Raw genomic sequence first — 18086 nt, forward strand, 5'->3', positions numbered from 1 at the left:
ACAATAATCAGAACCAGCATCAAATATTATGTAGATGTTGAAATTCCTGAACAGAAAATTTGAAGTAACTATGATTGATAGCTTAAGGAAATCTCAAGGGAAAAGTAGACAATGTGCAGAAACAGATGTGTAATGTAAGCAGAGAGATATAAACTTAAAGAAAGAATCAAATGAAAATTATGTAAATCAAAAGCATGAACAAATAGCAGAATCCCTTTAATGGGCACATTAGTAAACCTGAAACAGCTAAAGAAAGAATCACTGAGCTTGAAGATAGGTCAAGATAAACTTCCTGAACTCAAATGCAGAGATAAAAAAGAATGAAACATAAACAGAATAGAGAAACCAAGAAGTGTGAGGCAGTTTTTACAGGTATAACATATATGCAAAATATTGTAAATAATAACAACTAAGAATTTCCAAAACTGACAGAAAGCAATCCACAAATCTAGAGCTCTCAAAAATACTATGCAGGATATATACAGAAAGTTCTAGCACAAGGTGTATCATTTTCAAAATGCAGAAAAACAAAAAAGAGAAAATATTCAATGAATCCAGGAAAAGGTAATCTAAACTGTAGATAAACTAAGATAGGAACTACATTAAATTTTCTACCAGAAATTGGCAAGCAGTAAGAGAGGGGAGTTAAATATGTACAATTTTGAAAAAAAAAAGCACAAATGTAGAAAATTATATGCAGAAAAATCTTCAAAAGTGAAGGAGAAATAAGAACGTTTCAGATGATCAAAACCTGAAGTAATTCATCACCCTCAGAACTGCCCTGCAAGAAATATTAAAGTAATTTTTACAGACAGAAGGAAAAGTATATAGGGCAGAAACTTGACCTACATGAAAAAATAGAATCAAGAAAAAATAAAGGACACATGTACAATAACAAGAGGGAGGTGGAAATGGGAGGGAAATGGGGAGGGCTGAGGGGCTGGGCGGGGATGGGGAGAAAAGGGAGAAAACTGTACTTGAACAATGATTAAAATAAAAATAGATTAAAAAATAAGAACAAGTAAAAACAAACAAACAAAAGAGAAGAAAAAGTCTATTATTTTTCTATTCTTAATTGATTAAAAGTTATATCTGTTTGAAGTAATAATAGATGTATGAGGAGGGAATAAAAAATTCCATAAATAATTAATACAAAATTATGTATTTATTCTTACATGTTTAAAGTGAAGTCATCTCCAAATAACTCTACATTTAATGCAACACACCTATCAAGATATTTTCCCCTATTCAAAAACCATTTTAGAACTTGCCGAATTTGAGGCCTTTCAGTGCTTCTGTCTTTTTTTGTTTTACCTCTTTCACATTAGCAACATATCTCCCTTTGAGGATTTTCTTCATCTGGAGAAATGAAAAGAAAGTTGCTCAGGGCAAGATCAGATAAATAGGGAGGGCATAGCATGATGCTCATGCCATTTTTGGTCAAAAACTGCTGAATACTCGGTATGGTGAGGGCAGGTGCATTGGTAAATAGGCAGATGTCTTGAAAGAGTCTTCAAAAAGAATTCACTGAAGCTAAATGTAGCCTCTCACAACAAGGCCAGCTAGTACACTGATACAGATAGGTTTCTAGAACACTCAGTGGAGGAAGCCTGTACTACAAAGGGTCCACACTACAGAAGTTAATTCTGGGTCTCTCCTCATATTTCATGATTTTAACATAGGCAAGTGAAATAAATAACAGCAATGTCACCAGGGATAAAAGAGAGGACTTAGGAAAAATTTTGCTACCTGTAAAGTGGTATGTTAATATTTAATTTAGAATATTTAAACACATTGTACACTCTACAAGCACGAATATTAAAAATATTATAGTAATATTATTTTTTATTTAATTATTTTTCAACTACAGTATTCTGTCTTTTACTCCCATCCCAGCCCCGCCTCCCATGCTCCCCACCACCCTCCCATTTCCACCCCCCTTATTTGTTGTCCATGTGTCCTTTATACTAGTTCCTGTAAATCCTTCCCCTTTTTCCCCTGAAATTCCCTCCACTCTCCCCTCTGGTCACTGCCCCCTGTTCTCTATTTCAGTGTCTTGTTTTTATTTTGCTTGCTTGTTTGTTTTGTTGTTTAGCTTCCTGTTAAAGGTGAGATCATATGGTATTTGTCTTTCAACACCTGGCCCATTTCACTCAGCATAATGCTTTCCAGTTCCATCCATTCTATCGCAAAGGGTAGGAGCTCCTTCTTTGTTTTCTGCTGCATAGAATTCAATTGTGTGTATGTAACATAATTTTTTGATCCATTCATTTACTGATGGGCACCTAGGTTACTTCCAGCTCTTTGCTATTGTAAATTGTGCTGCTATGAACATTGGGGTGCATAGGTTCTTTTGGATTGGTGTTTTAGGGTTCTTAGGATATAGTCCCAGCAATGGAATTGCTGGGTCATAAGGCAGGTCCATTTTTAGTTTTCTTAGAAAATTCCATACTGTTGTCCATAATGGCTGTACCATCTGCATTCCCACCAACAGTGAACTAGGGACCCCTTTTCCCCACAACCTCTCCAATATTTGTTGTTTGTTGCTTTGTTTATGATAGCCATTCTGACTAGTATAAAGTGGTATCTCACTGTGGTTTTAATTTGCATCTCTTTGATAGCTAGCGATATTGAGCATGTTTTCATGTGTCCCTGGATCCTCTGTATGTCCTCCTTGGAGAAGTGTCTATTCAAGTCCGTTTCCCATTTTTTAATTGAGTTAGATTTCTTCTTAGAGTGGAGACATGAAAACTCTTTGTATATTTTGGAGATTAAACCCTTGTCTGCGGTATCACTGGAAATTATGTTTTCCCATACAGTTGGTTGTCTTTTTATTTTAATTCTATTTTCTTTAGCCATGCAGAAACTTTTTATTTTGATGAGATCACATTTGTTTATTCTTTCCTTTATGTCCCTTGCTGTAGGGGAAATATCAGTAAAAAAGCTCCTGTGTGAAATATCTGAGATTTTCATGCTAATGTTCTCCTCTAGGATTTTAATGGTTTCACAGCTTACATTTAAATCTTTTATCCACCTTGAATTTATTTGGGTGTATGGTGTAAGTCAGTGCTCAAGTTTCATTTTTTTGCATGTAGTGTCCAGTTCTCCCAACACCGTTTGTTGAAGAGGCTATTTTTAGTCCATTTTATGTTACTGTCCCCTGTGTGGAATATTAATTAACTATAGAGAGTTGGGTTGATTTCTGGGCTCTCTGTTCTGTTTCATTGGTCTATGTGCCTGTTTTTATGCCAGTACCAGGCTATTTTGATTACAGTGGCCTTGTAATACAATTTGATATCAGGTATTGTGATCACTCCTACTTTGTTCTTCTTTCTCAAAATAGCAGCTGATATTCAGGCTGGTTTATGGTTCCATATACATTTGTGAAGTATTTGTTTTATATCTGTGAAATATGCCGTTGGCACTTTAATAGGTATTGCATTGAATCTGTAAATTGCTTTGGGTAGTATAGACATTTTGATGATGTTAATTCTTCTAATCCATGAACACGGTATATGTTTGCATTCGTTTGTGTCTTCCCTGATTTCTTTCTTCAGTGCTGTGTAGTTTTCTGCATACAGGTCTTTTACCTCTTTGGTTAGGTTTATTCCCAGATATTTTATTATTGTTTTGCTATATCAAATGGTATTTTTTCTTGATTTTTGCTTCTGCTAATTTACTGTTAGTATATAAAAATGGCTTTGATTTCTGGATATTGACTTTGTAACCAACTCTTTTACCAAATTCATTTATTAGTTCAAGCAGTTTTTGAGTAGAGTCTATAGGATTTTCCATGTACACTATTATGTCATCTGCAAACAATGACAGTTTTGTTTCCTCCTTTCTGATTTGTATGCCTTTTATTTCCTTTTCTTGTCTGATAGTGGTGACTAAAACTTACAGTAGTATATTAAATAGAAGTGGTGAAAGTGGACATCCTTGTCTTGTCCCTGACCTTAATGGAAAAGCTTTTTGTTTTTGCCCATTGAGTATGATGTTGGCTGTAGGTCTCTCATATGTGGCCTTTATTATATTGAGGAATGCTCCCTATATTCCCACTTTACTGAGTGTTTTTATCATAAATGGGTGTTGTGTCTTATCAAAAGCTTTTTCCACGTCTATCGATATGATCATGTGGTTTTTTTCTTTGCTTTTGTTTATGTGGTGTATTACATTTACTGATCTGTGAATATTAAACCGTCCTTGCATCCCTGGGATGAATCCCACTGGGCCATGGTGTATGATTTTTTGGATATATTGTTAAATGTTATTTGCCAATATTTTGTTGAGGATTTTAGTGTCTATGGTCATCAGCAATATTGGCCTGAAGTTTTCTTTCTTTGTTGTGTCTCTATCTGGTTTTGGAATTAGGATGATGCTGGCTTCATAAAAAGAGTTTGGGAGTTTCCATCCTTTTGGATTTTTTGGAACATTCTGTGAAAAATAGGGGTTAACTCTTCCTTAAATGCTTTGTAGAATTCTCCTGTGAATCCATCTGGTCCAGGGCTTTTGTGTAAGGGGAGTTTTTTAATTACTGTTTCAATTTCATGTGCTGTTATTGGTTTGTTTAGGTTTCAGGTTTTCCACTTCTTTATTGAGTTTTGGAAGATTATATTTTTGTAGAAATTTGTCCATTTCCCCTAGGTTTTCAAATTTCTTGGCATACAGTTCTTCATAGTAATTTCTTACAATCCCTTCTATTTCTGTGGTATCAGTTGTAATCTCTCCTCTTCCATTTCTGATTGTGTTTATTTGTGTCCACTCTCTTCTTTTCTTGATGAGCCTACTTAAAGGCTTGTCTATTTTGTTTATCTTTTCAAAGAACCAACTCCTGGATTCATTGATCTTTAGAATTGTGCTTTTAGTCTCTATGTCATTTAGTTCTGCTCTGATCTTGGTTATTTCCTTCCTTCTGCTTGCTCTGGGCTTTTTTTATTGTTGTTCCTTCAGTTCTTGCAGGCATAGGGTTAGGTTGTTTGTTTGAAATGTTTCTGTCTTCTTTAGTTAGGCCTGTATTGATGTAAACTTCCCTCTCAGGACTGCCTTTGCTGTGTCCCATGAGTTTTGGGCTATTGTGAGTTCAATTTCATTTGTTTCCAGAAACTTTTTGATTTCTTCCCTAATTTCATTCTTGACCCATTCGTTGTTTAATAGCATACCATTCAGTCTCCATGATTTTGGGTGTTTTGGTTTTTTTCCTTTGGGGTAGGTTTCCAATTTCAGCCCCTTGTGGTGAGAGAAAATGCTTGGTATGCTTTCAATATTCTTGAATTTGTTGAGGTTTGTTTTGTGTCCTATCATGTGGTCTATCTTTGAGAATGTTCCATGTGCATTTGGAAAGAATGTGTATTTAGCTTCTATGGAATGAAGGGCTCTCTCTCTATATATATATCAGTTAAGCCCATTTCATCTAGGGTATTGTTTAATGCCACAATATCTTTGTTGGTATTTTGTTTGGAAGATCAGTCCACTTTTGATAGTGGGGTGTTAAAATCCCCTACTATAGTTGTGTTGCTGTCAATATCTTTTTTGAATTCCTCTAAGATTTTCTTTATATATTTGGGTGCTCCTATGTTGGGTGCATATATATTTATGATGTTAATGTCTTCTTGGTGGATTCTTCCCTTGAGTATAATGAAGTGACCTTCTGGGTCTCTCTTTATGGCCCTTTTTTTGAAGTCTATTTTGTCTGATATGAGAATTGCTACCCCAGCTTTTTTTTTCTTGTTCATTTGCTTGGAAAACTTGTTTCAAGCCTTTTGCTTTTAGTCTGTGATGGTCTTTTGTCCTGAGGTGGGTCTCTTGTAGGCAGCATATGTGTGGGTCATGCTTTCTTATCCATTCAAGTATTCTGTATCTTTTGAACGGAACATTAATCCATTTATGTTCAAGGTTATTATTGATAGGTACTTATTCATTGCCATTTTTGTACTTGTGTTCCTCTCTGTCTCTCTCTTTTCCTTCCTTTCCTTAAATCAGTCTTTTTAGTATATCTTTTAGGGCTGGTTTGGTGGAAGCATATTCTTTTAGACTTCTGTTGTCTTGGAAGCTCTTTATTTGGTCTTCTATCTTGATTGAGAGCCTTGCTGGGTAATGTAGCCTTGGTTGTAGGTCTCTGGTTCTCATTACTTGGAATATTTCTTGCCATGCTCTTCTTGCTTGAAGTGTTTCCATTGAGAAGTCAGTAGCTAACCTTATTCGGGCTCACTTGTATGTTACTTTTTTTTCTTTCTTGCTGCTTTTAAGATTCTCTCTTTGTCTTGGAATTTTGCCATTTAATGATGATATGTCTTGAAGTGTGCCTGTTTGGGTTCCTCTTTATTGGGACTCTCTGTGATTCCTGGATTTGTGTGACTTTTTCTCTCATCAATTTAGGGAAATTTTCTTTCATTACTCTTTCGAATACATTTTCTATCTCTTGTTCTTCTTCTTTTCCTTCTGGTATTCCTGTTATTTGGATATTATTATGTTTCATATTATCTTTCATTTCTCTTAATCCCTCTTCATTCTTCCCGAGCCTCTTTTCCTTTTCCTGCTCTTTCTGTGAGATGCTTTCTACTTTGTCCTCCAAGTCGCTAATCCAATTCTCTGTCTCATCAACTCTACTTTTAATGCTTTCTACTGTGTTCTTCAATTCGAAAATTGTATTCTTTACTTCCTCTTGTCCCTTGCTAATATTTTCCATTTCTTGTTTCATGTTGATATAGTTTGTGGTGAGGTTGTTGTAGCTCCCCTGTAGTTTTTGGTCGTTTATTGTGACCCCTTTGAACTTCCTGATCACCAGTGCTTTGAATTCAATATCTGACTGTTGACTTGCCTCTCTTTCATCTAACATTCTTCCTGAGGGTTCCTCCTTGCCTTTCTTTTGGGGATTGCTTCTTTATCTTCCCATTTTTTGTGAGACTCTTTTTGTTAGCCTCAGCTTCTTAGATTGATCTGTTCTGACTCTCTCTGTTTATGGTATGAACTTCTATGGTGGAATGGCTGTGAAATTCAGTGGTGCGGTCTCTTTTGGTTATCCCGTCATTCTCTGCTTCCACCTACTCAAATACACAGCAACTTGTGGCTTCTCTCCTACAGCAAAGTGAAATTTGTCTCTCTGACTCTACTGTTGGGAAACCTCTTCTATGGGTACAGCTCTAGTCTTTTCGTATTTTCAAGTTGTTTGTGTCTCTTGTGGGTTAAAGAAAGAAAAAACAAGGAAAGAAATAAAAGAAAAAAGGCAGGGGAATGGAGGAAAGAGTGATAAGTTTGGAAAGAAAGGAAGAAAGAATAAAACAGAAATACAAAAAAGAAGATAAAAGTATTGAAAGATATAACAATAATAAAAGTTAAAAAATAACAGATTACTTTAAAAAAGAAAGAGAAAAGGAAAGGAAAAAGAAGAATAAAAAGAAAAAAAGGTAAAATTAAAAAAAAAAGAAATGTCGCTTGTTGGTTTCAAAATGGCCACACCGGTTTTTCTGGCAGCAACTGGCTGAGGGTCGAGTAGTGTGTTTTTTCTGCAATCCCTCTCTCAGGAGCCACACTGTCAGCACCTCTCCCCAGCTCCCTAGGATGGGGAATTAGGACTTCCTCACAGTGCTCTTTTCCCAGGGGTTACCACCACCGTGGGTTGGGTTGTGGGGTGCACAGGCGCTTGTGCCAGCCAGGCTGCCTGGTTCCCATGGGATTGAGCACAGACCTTCCCCTGTTCTGTGGGGGAACTCCAGGCTCTGAGCCCAACCTCAGGTCACTGCCAGGCTGGATGAGGAGCAGACCAGGCGGCTGTGTCTATGGGAGTCAGAGCCCCACAGTGTGCCTATCAGTTCTCCAGGGCTGGCAACCACAGAGTCTTTGGTTGAGGCCCTTTGTCCTCAGCACCCTCTCTGTAAACTCTAGCAAACAAGTCTCTCCTGGCACCCAACCTTGCTTGGCCAGAAAGGGAGGGAGTTGAGGATCCCAGCTCTCTCCCAAAGACCCCTCAGTAGGCCCAGGGCTCCCAAAGAATCCCAGGGAGATGAACTGGAAGCCAGAAGTCAATCTGAGGGCTGGGCGCTGACCTAGAAATGATGGGCGCATGTCAAGGCACGCTGTGAGGTTTGCGCTGGTCCCCGGACTGTGCACCAGCCGAAAAACCTTCTGCTCCTGTCTTTGTTTCTGTCCCTTGGCAGGCACCAAGCTCTGGAAAAATCGGAGGGATGGAGAAGCACTGGGAACTGGTCCAAAATGCTGGGTGCCCGTCAAGGCCCACACAACAAGCACTGGTCCCTGGACTGTGTACCCCCTGAATTCCCTGCTGTTCCTGTTTTTGCTCCGTTCCCAAGACTCTACTGTACCGCTGCTGTCTCCCTACTGTCTGATTCCTCCCTGACTGTCAAGATCTCCGGTTCCTTATTTTCATATATGCTGAGCAACTGCTGGCTGCCTGGCTTCTCCTCTGCCGAACAACAGGATTCTCTCCCTTGTGTACAAGGAACTGGAATCTGCTCCATCCTACTCCGTTGCCATCTTCTATAGTAATATTCTGAGTGAGGGAATAAACTGAAATAATACAAAATGCTTAAAACCACAGAAGGCAGAAAAAAAGAAGAAAATCAAAAATAAAATAATTGTAACAAATAGAAAACTTACAAATATGATAGATATTTAGCCAACTGTAATATTATTTACTTTAAATGTAGTGGTCTATATACATCAATTAAAAGACAAGGATCATCAGAGTGCATTAAAAATAAAACAACTATAAGTTGTCTACAAGAAACCATTTTAGATATAAATATTCAGATAAGTTAAGAGTAAAGAAATTGAGAAAGATATACCATGCTAAACTAATCAAAGCATTAAATATATATCTTAATTTCTGTCACAACAAACTTCAGAACAGGAATTATCAAGAATAAACAGAGACTAACCTAATTATGAAGGGGTCAAATCTCTAAGAAGACATAAATATTAAAATGTGTATATTTGTACTGCTAATAATAACATCAATATACATGAAGCAAAAAAGTATAGAGGACAATAGAAAAATGTAAGGTTAAATAGACAAGTATTATACTTGGAGACTACAATAGTTTTATGTCAGTAATTGATAGGTTAACTCATAGAAAATCAGTACAGATACAGAAGACTTAACAGGACTATAAATTAACCTGGCTTTATTTATATTTATAGAATACATGAAATAACAGAAGAAATACTTGTTCTTCTCAAGCTCGTATGGAAAATCTACTGAAATTGACCACATTTGGGTTCATAAGATACATCTTAACCTACATTTTTTTAATCCTCAAAGTATGTTCTTAGAGCACAATGAAATTAAATTAGAAATCAATAACAAAAAAGAGAGATGAAAAATCCCTAAATATTTTAAAATAAACAGCACAGGCCCTGGCTGGTGTAGCTCAGTGGATTGAGCATGGGCCTATGCAGCAAAGTTTTGCTGGTTTGAATCCCAGTCAGGGCACATACATGCCTGGGTTGCAGGCCAGGTCCTCAGTAGGGGACACATGAGAGGCAACCAAACATTGATGTTTCTCTCCCAATCTTTTTCCTTCCCTTCCCCTCTCTCTAAAAGTAAATAAATAAAATATTTAAAAAATAAAATAAACAGCACAGTTTTAAATAGCCAATGGGCCAATGAAGTAAAAATGAATTTTAAATATTTTTGAACTATGTAAGAATGAAAATATAAGTTATCAAAATATATGGGATACCTCAAAAATGTACTGAGAGATATAGCACTGAACACATACATTAGGAAAAAGAAAGATTAAAGATAATGACTTATACTTTCATATTAAGAAACTATAAAAAAGTAACATAAGCATAAAGTAAACAGAAATGAAATTAATAGACAGACTTAGCATAGACAGTCTACTTTTCACAACTATGAACCCCTAATAGATCATAGACCTCAGACTCCAAACTACCAAAGCTTCTGAACATTACATGGGAAATGTAGGTGACCTTGTGTTTGATGATGGGCTCTTAGATACCACACCAAAAGCATGATCCACACATTTGTCTTTTAACTTTTGTCTTTTTAAATTTTTTTTCTATTCTGGGTGCTTTTCATTGATATAAACAGTATTAGCTTGTCAAATTCTGCAAAAAATACTTGATATTCAGAGATTGCAAAATCCAAAGTTGCTAAGATATTGATTCTTCCTAGTTTGATTTATATATTCAATGCAATAAAATAAAAATCACAGTGATGTTATTTGTAGATAGTGACAATTTGTTTCTAAAATTTATATAAAAAGGCCAAACAATTAAAATAATAAAACAATTCTGAAAAAAGAACATATGTAGGGTGTTCACATTATTCTACGTTAAGATATATAATAAATCTAGAATAATCGAGACACCATGGTAAGAGTGAAAGAATACACACATACATAAATGATAGAATAGAGACCCATAAATAGATCTATACAAACACAGTCAGCTTGATTATATAAAATTCATCACATATTCTCTTATACAAAAATTAACTAAAATTTAAACATAAACCTAAATATAAACTGTAAAACATGTATGAAAATTTAGAAGGAAACATTTTTAAAAATCCATGATCTTAGATTTTGTGATAACTTTCATTTTATTAAATGTTAATATATTTTATTGATTATGCTATATAGTTGTCTCATTTTTACTCCCCTTTAATACCCTTCACCTTGTACTCCCCCTCGTACCATCATTCCCCCAACTTTAGTTCATGTCCATTGGTGTTATGTACAAGTTTTTTTGGCTTCTCCATTTCCCATACTATTCTTAACCTTCCCCTGTCTATTTTGTGCCTACCATTTAAAAAGCTTCTTATTCCCTGTAGCTTTTCCACCATTCCTCCACCTCCCACTCCCTGTTGATAACCCTTCATGTGATCTCTATTTCTGTGAATCTGTTCCTGTACTAGTTTGCTTAGTTTGTTTTTGTTTTTTTTTTTAGGTTTGGTTGTTGATAGTTGTGAGTTTGTTGTCATTTTACTGTTTATAGTTTTCAATCTCCTTTTTCTTCTATATGCCCCTTTAACATTTCATATAATAAGGGCTTGGTGATGATGAACTCCTTTAATATGACCTTATCTGAGAAGCACTTTATCTGCCCTTCCATTCTAAATGATAGCTTTACTGGATAGAGTCATCTTGAATGTAGGTCCTTGCCTTTCATGACTTCGTATGCTTCTTTTCAGCCCCTTCTTGCCTGCAAGGTTTCTTTTGAGAAATCAGCTGATAGTCTTATGGGAACCCCTTTTTATATAATTGTCTCCTTTTCTCTTGCTACTTTTATGATTCTCTCCTTATCTTTAATCTTTGATAATGTAATTATGATGTGCCTTGGTGTGCGCCTCCTTGGGACTCTCTGAGCTTCCTGGACTTCCTGGAATCTATTTCCTTTCCCAGATTGGGGAAGTTCTCCTTCATTATATTTTTAAATAAATTTTAATTTCTTATTGTTTCTCTTCCTATGGCACCCTTATGATTGGGGTGTTGGAACATTTAAAGTTGTCACGGAGGTTCCTAAGCCTTTCCTCACTTTTTTGAATTATTTTTTTCTTCATTCTTCTCTGGTTAAAAATTTGTTTCTTCCTTCTGCTCCAAACTGTTCATTTGAGTCTCAGTTTTTTTTTCCCTTCACTGTTCGTTCTCTGTACATTTTCCTTTAATTCATTTGCATAACCTTCACTTCTTCCTCTGTTTTGTGACTATACTCAACCATTACTGTGAGCATCCAGATTACCAGTGTTTAGAATTCTGCATGAGATAGGTTGGCTATCTCATTTAGCTGTATTTTTTTCTAGAGTTTTGATCTGTTCTTTCATTTGTGGGATTTTTTTCTCTCTGCTTATTTGTTACCTAGTAAGGGGCAGAGGTTTAGGTATTTGCCATGGTGGGACAACCCAGGTTGCTGCACTGTGGCACTGTATGTGGGGGAGGGGTCCAAAAGGAAACACTACTGCTTGTTCAGCTCTTAGCTGGCTTTCAGTCACTTCCTCTGCTACCAACAAGCAAATTGGCCTCTTCTGGTGCTGATTCCTGGGTTGGTGGTTTTGTGTTTTTGTGTACATTCTAGGACCCTGTGGGTCTCTCCAACATACCCTCCTGTGAGGCTCAGAGTTTCTTCTGCTGCTTCAACTCCCACAAGTTTTTTCATACAGAGGCTTTGAGGCTTTATTTCCCCACACTGGAACCCTGGGTTGTGCAGTCTGTCTTGTTCCACAGTTGTTTCTCCTGGTTTATTTGCACACAAATGTGGGACTACATGGTCCATCAACCACTGTCTTACCAGATCCACTAGCCACCTCCTTGCAGCCAGTCCCCTGCACCCTGGCGGCACATCTCTCCCCCTCTTACCAGACAGGATGAATGTTTCTTCTTTAACTCCTTGATTTTTTGACTTCCACACAGTTCAATTTCCAGGCAGTTGTGGTAATTTTTTGTTTTAAAATTTATTGGTATCCTTCTTTGGGTTGTGCAAGTAGGCAAAGGGTATCTACCCACACTTCATTTTAGATAGAATTTCAGATTTTGTGATAACTTTTAGATATGACACCACAAGTGAAATCTATAAAATTATTAATTTAATTTTATCAAAATATAAATATTTTCCATGTAAAAATCACTGTGGAGTATGTAAAAGTAAGCAAAAAACTTGGGAAAATATTTTTAAAAATCATCTATCTGGCAAAGGACTTATATCTACAATGCATAATAAAGTATTAAATCAGCAATGATAGGAGAAATCTAATATTTAAAGTGAGGGAAAAATCTTAACAGATACTTCACTGAAAAGACATATGAAGATCAAGTGAGATTATTCATTAGAGAAATATAAATTGAAAGTACAGTAAAACTTCATTTGATATCTATTACAATAGTTAAAAAAATAAACCTGAGAATATCCCAAAGTTGACAAGGATGTTGAGTTAGTTTGCCAAGGCTACTATAATAAAGTTCAAAAAATTGTGTGGTTTAAAAACCATTAATTTATTGTCTCATATATCCAAATGCCAGAGTCTAAAAGGGGTTGGTAGGATTAGTTATTTCTGAAGGATGAGAAAAAAATCTCCTCCCGGACTCTCTCCTTAGCATGTAGGTAGTCATCTTCCTATGTCACTTTACATAATCTTCCCTGTATGAGTGCCTTTGTGTCTGAGTTTACCTTTTTTATAGGACGCCATTCATATTGAATTATAATCTACCTTAAGCCTCATTTTAACTTGATTACCTCTGCTAATATCCTATATCCAAATAAATTTATATTATGAAGTACTGAGGGTTAGAATTTCAGCATACACATTTCACGGGAACACAATTTGACTCATAACAAGTGCCAAGCACTAGGAATGTTTATTTAATACTAGTGGAAATGCAAAGTTGTATAATCACTTTGGAAAACAATTTTCGGCCTCTCTCACATACCTTTATATGGTTCACAATTGCACTACAAGGTATTTATACAAGTGAATTAAAAATTTATGTTCACATGACTACAAAAGTCAGCAGTAATAGGGAACTATTAGAACACACAGTAGTAATAATGTGTTTAATATATATTATTAAGTAAACGAAAAACTAAATACCTTCAATAGCATTCTACTTTTTTCATCCTTACCTGATGACTTTTTTGTTTTTTTTTAATTTTTAAAAAATATATTTGATTAATTCTGCCATTACAGTTGTTCTATTTCCCCCCTTCATTCCCCTCCACCCTGCACACCATCTCCCCCACCATTCCCCCCTTTAGTTTATGACCATGTGTCTCAAGTTCTTTAGATTCTATATTTACCCTATTATTCTTGCCCTCCCCCTATCTATTTTTACCTACCGTCTATGCTACTTATTTTCTGTACCTTCTCCCACCTTCTCCTTCTCCCACTACCCTGTTGCTAACCCTCCAAGTGACCTTCATTTTTATGGTTCGCTCCAGATCTAGCTGTCCTCTTAGTTTGCTTTTGTTTTAGGTGTGGTTGTTAATAACTGTGAGTTTGCTGTCCTTTCACTGTTTATCTTTTTTATCTTTTTCTTAGATAAGTCCCTTTAACATTTCATATAATAAGGGCTTGGTGATGATGAACTCCTTGAATTTGATCTTATCTGAGAAGCACTTTATCTGCCCTTCCATTCTAAATGAAAGCTTTGCTAGATAGAACAATCTTGGATGTAGGTCTTTGCATTTCATGACTTGGAATACTTCTTTCCAGCCCCTTCTTGCCTGTAAGGTCTCTTTTGAGAAATCAGCTGACAGTCTGATGGGAAGTTCTTTGTAGCTGACTGTCCCCTTAGCTCTTGCTGCTTCTAGGATTCTCTCCTTCATTTTAATCTTGGCTAATATAATGATGATGTGCCTTGGTGTGTTCCTTCTTGGGTCCAACTTCTTTGGTACTCTCTGAGCTTCCTGGATTTCCTGGAAGTCTATTTCCTTTGCCAGATTGGGGAAGTTTTCCTTAATTATTTGTTCAAGTAAGTTTTCCACTGGTGGCTGTTCCCCTTCCCCTTCTGGTACACCAATAATTCGGATGTTGGAACGTTTAAAGATGTTCTGGAGGTTCCTTAGCTTCTCTATTTTTTCAAATTATTGTTTCTTCATCCTTTTCTGTTTGGTCATTCTTTTCCTCCTTCTGGTCCACTCCTTTGATTTGAGTGCCAGTTTCCTTTCCATTACTATTGGTTTCCTGTGCATTTCCCTTCATTTCAATTAATCTATTCTTCATATGTTCCTCTAATTTGTGACTAAAATCAACCAGTTTTGTGAGCATCCTAATCACCAGTGTTTTGAACTGTGCATCTGAAAATTCGGCTATTTCTTAATTGCTTAGATTTATCGGCTCTGGGGCTCTGAGTTGTTTTTGAGCCATGTTTTGATCTGTTCCTGCCTGTTATGTATGAGGAGCAGAGCCTTAGTTGTTCACCAGGGTGGGTCCACCCAGGTCGCTGGTTTGTGATGCTATATTTGGGGGCGGGGTCAGAGAGGGACAATAGCGGTTCCCTCTGCTGCTTCCTGCTGCTGGGGGCTGCGAGGTCTGACCCACTGCTCACTCCTTCACTGGTTTATCAGTTTGGCTGAAGGGTTCGCTGTTGTCAGACTTCCATGTAGTTCAATTTTCTGTGATTTGGCTGTATTTTTGTTGCTAAAACTTTGTTGTTTTTAAACTTGGTTGTGGGAGATGGCACAGTGCTTCCACCTACGCCTCCATCTTGGTGGAAGTTATTTTTTTTTTTTTCGTTTTTTCTAGAAAGAGAGGAAGGGAGAAAAGAAACTCTTCCATATCAGGGTTTATTCACTCCTAGACCAAGATTGAAACAGAAATCTAGGTATGTTCCCTGACTGGGAATGGAACCCAGACTTTTGGTTATGGGACACCACTCCGACCAACTGAACCACATTGGCTGGGACAATAATAAAAAATAGGTAAAGCAACCAGGACAGAAGACATATTAATGCTTGCCAGGATTTGGAGGAAACAGATGAGTTAACTCTAAAAACACCAAAGAACTGAAATTCTGTTTTGTGTGGTGGATACCTAACTCTGTAGGTTCATTAAAAACCACAGAATGTCTACAGAAAAGAATAAACTTCACTTTGTTAAAATAAAATCATGTTACCCAGGATACTGGCAGATTCCAGGATTGTATGCAGTGTAATAAAAAACTCTAACTATAATACAAATGTGTGGTAACCCTATGGTAATGAGTAGAGAAACAATAATAATGAGTAGAGAAAAAATGAGTTGAACTAAACTTTAGAAAATAATACTTTGATCTGAAGCCATAGAGCTGAATAACAGCAAAACAAAAACAAAAACAAAAACAAAAACGTGTGCATCTAGTTGTTAAATTTGTTTCTCACAGGGTACAGGCTAGCAACTCAGAAATTATTTCAAATGTACAGCAGGGATAAAAAATATATATTAGAGATAAGGAGATGCAGAAATTATAGATATGTGTGTACACACTGCTTTGCTTAAATTCATATATTTCTGAGTTGTGCCCTCTGAGAGGGCCAAGAAACAACAGCTAAATAGCGATGAGAACATTCAGCACCCCCATTTTAATTTTTTAATTTTTCAATTATGTCATACATAAAATATTGTATTAGTTTCAGATGTACAACACAGTAATTAGATATTTTTATAATTTATGATGTGATCACCCCAATAAATACAGTACTCATTGAAGCCATAAGTCATTCCCTATGCTGTTCTTTACATTTCCATGAATATTACCAATTTGTACTTCTCTAATTACCAATTTGTACTTCTTAATCTCTTCATCTTTTTAAAAATTATATTTTATTAATTATGCTCATATAGTTGTCCCATTCCCCCCTTTATTCCCTTCTACCTTGCACCCCCCTCCTACCATCATTCCCCCACCTTAGTTTATGTCCATGGGTCATATATACATAAGTTCTTTGACTTCTCCATTTCCTATACTATTCTTAACCTCCTCCTGTATATTTTCTACTTACTATTTAAGCTTCTTATTCCCTGTACCTTTTCCCCCATTCTCCTTCCTCCCCTTTCTGGCTCATAGCTGTCCATGTGATCTCCATTTCTGTGAATCTGTTCTTGTTCTAGTTGTTTCAGTTTTTCTTTGTTTTGTTTTGTTTTAGTTTTGGTTGTTTATAGTTGTGAGTTTGTTGTTATTTTGCTGTTTATAGTTTTTTATCTTCTTTTTCTTCTATACGTCTCTTTAACATTTCATATAATAAGGGCTTGATGATGATGAACTGCTTTAACTTGACCTTATCTGGAAAGCACTTTATCTGCCCTTCCATTCAAAATGAAAACTTTGCTGGATAGAGCAATCTTGAATGTAAATCTTTACCTTTCATGACTTCAACAACTTGTTTCCAAACCCTTCTTGCCTACAAGATTTCTTTTGAGAAATCAGCAGATAGTCTTATGGGAATTCCTTTGTAAGTAACTGTCTCCTTTTCTCTTGCTGCTTTTAAGATTCTCTCTTGAGTCTTCAGTGAGAGTCACTATGGATTTCTGCTTCAACAATGCATGAACAGACCTAGTTCTTGACCCCCCCATCACAGCCAGCTTTCTTGATCCACCCTTCTGCCACCTTCTCACAGTACCCTCAGACCACCCCAAGGTCCCCACCACCACTTCAGCACTGCAAAGCCATGTGTCCTCAGCTGCCATCATGACCATGCCCATCTTGCAGTTGAGCCAGAACTACTGCTAGGACTACCTCAGCTACCATCAACTACCAGGTCAAACTGGAGCTCTATGCTTACTAAGTCTACCTGTCCATGTCTTACTACTTTGACCACAATGGTGTGGCTCTGAAGAACTTTGGCAAGTATTTTCTTCACCCATCTCATGAGGAGAGGGTAGATGCTGAGAAACTGATGAAGCTGCCGAACCAATAAGGTGGCCGAATCTTCCTCCATGATATCAAGAAACCAGAACGTGATGATTGTGAGAATAAGCTGAATGTAATGGAGTGGGCATTACACTGGGAAAAAGGTGTGTATTAGTATTACTGGGTTTGTACAAACTGGCCACTGAAGAAAATGATCCTCACTTGTGTGACTTCATTGAGACTCACTACCTGGATGAGCAGGTGAAATCCAATGAAGTGGATGACCAAGTAAGCAACCTTTGCAGGTTGGGGGCCCCTGGATCTGTAATGGCAGAGGATCTCTTTGATAAGCATACTCTGGAAGGCAGTACAGAGAGCTAAGCCTTAGGCTGCCTTCCCACCACCATGGGAGTGACCTCCCTGGTCACTAAAGCAGTATGTGCATGTTGGAGTTACCTTTACCTTTTCTATAACTTGTACCAATTATCCATTTATGTTCTTCATTTGTACCATTACTTCAGATAAAGTAATTTGGTACCCCCTACCCCACCCAAAAAAGATTTTCTTTTTATCTTTAATATTGGCTAATGTAAATATGATGGACCTTAGTATGTACTTCCTTGGGACTCTTTGGGACTCTCTAAGCTTCCTGGACTTCCTGGAAGTCTATTTCCTTAGCCAGATCAGGGAAGTTCTCCTTCATTATGTTTTCAAATAAGTTTTTAGTTTCTTGCTCTTTTTCTTCTTCTTCTGGCACCCCTATGATTTGGATGTTAGAACATT

At 36.7% G+C, this 18086-nt stretch overlaps 1 pseudogene; it reads left to right on the forward strand.

The window, feature by feature from the left end:
- Positions 1-17129: 17129 nt before the first annotated feature.
- On the forward strand, positions 17130-17684 carry LOC119042430 (ferritin heavy chain-like; annotated as a pseudogene).
- Positions 17685-18086: the final 402 nt, after the last annotated feature.

Source organism: Artibeus jamaicensis, unplaced genomic scaffold (assembly GCF_021234435.1).
Source record: "Artibeus jamaicensis isolate MK-2021 breed Jamaican fruit bat unplaced genomic scaffold, CSHL_Jam_final contig_384, whole genome shotgun sequence".
NCBI classification, from domain to species: Eukaryota; Metazoa; Chordata; class Mammalia; order Chiroptera; family Phyllostomidae; genus Artibeus; species Artibeus jamaicensis.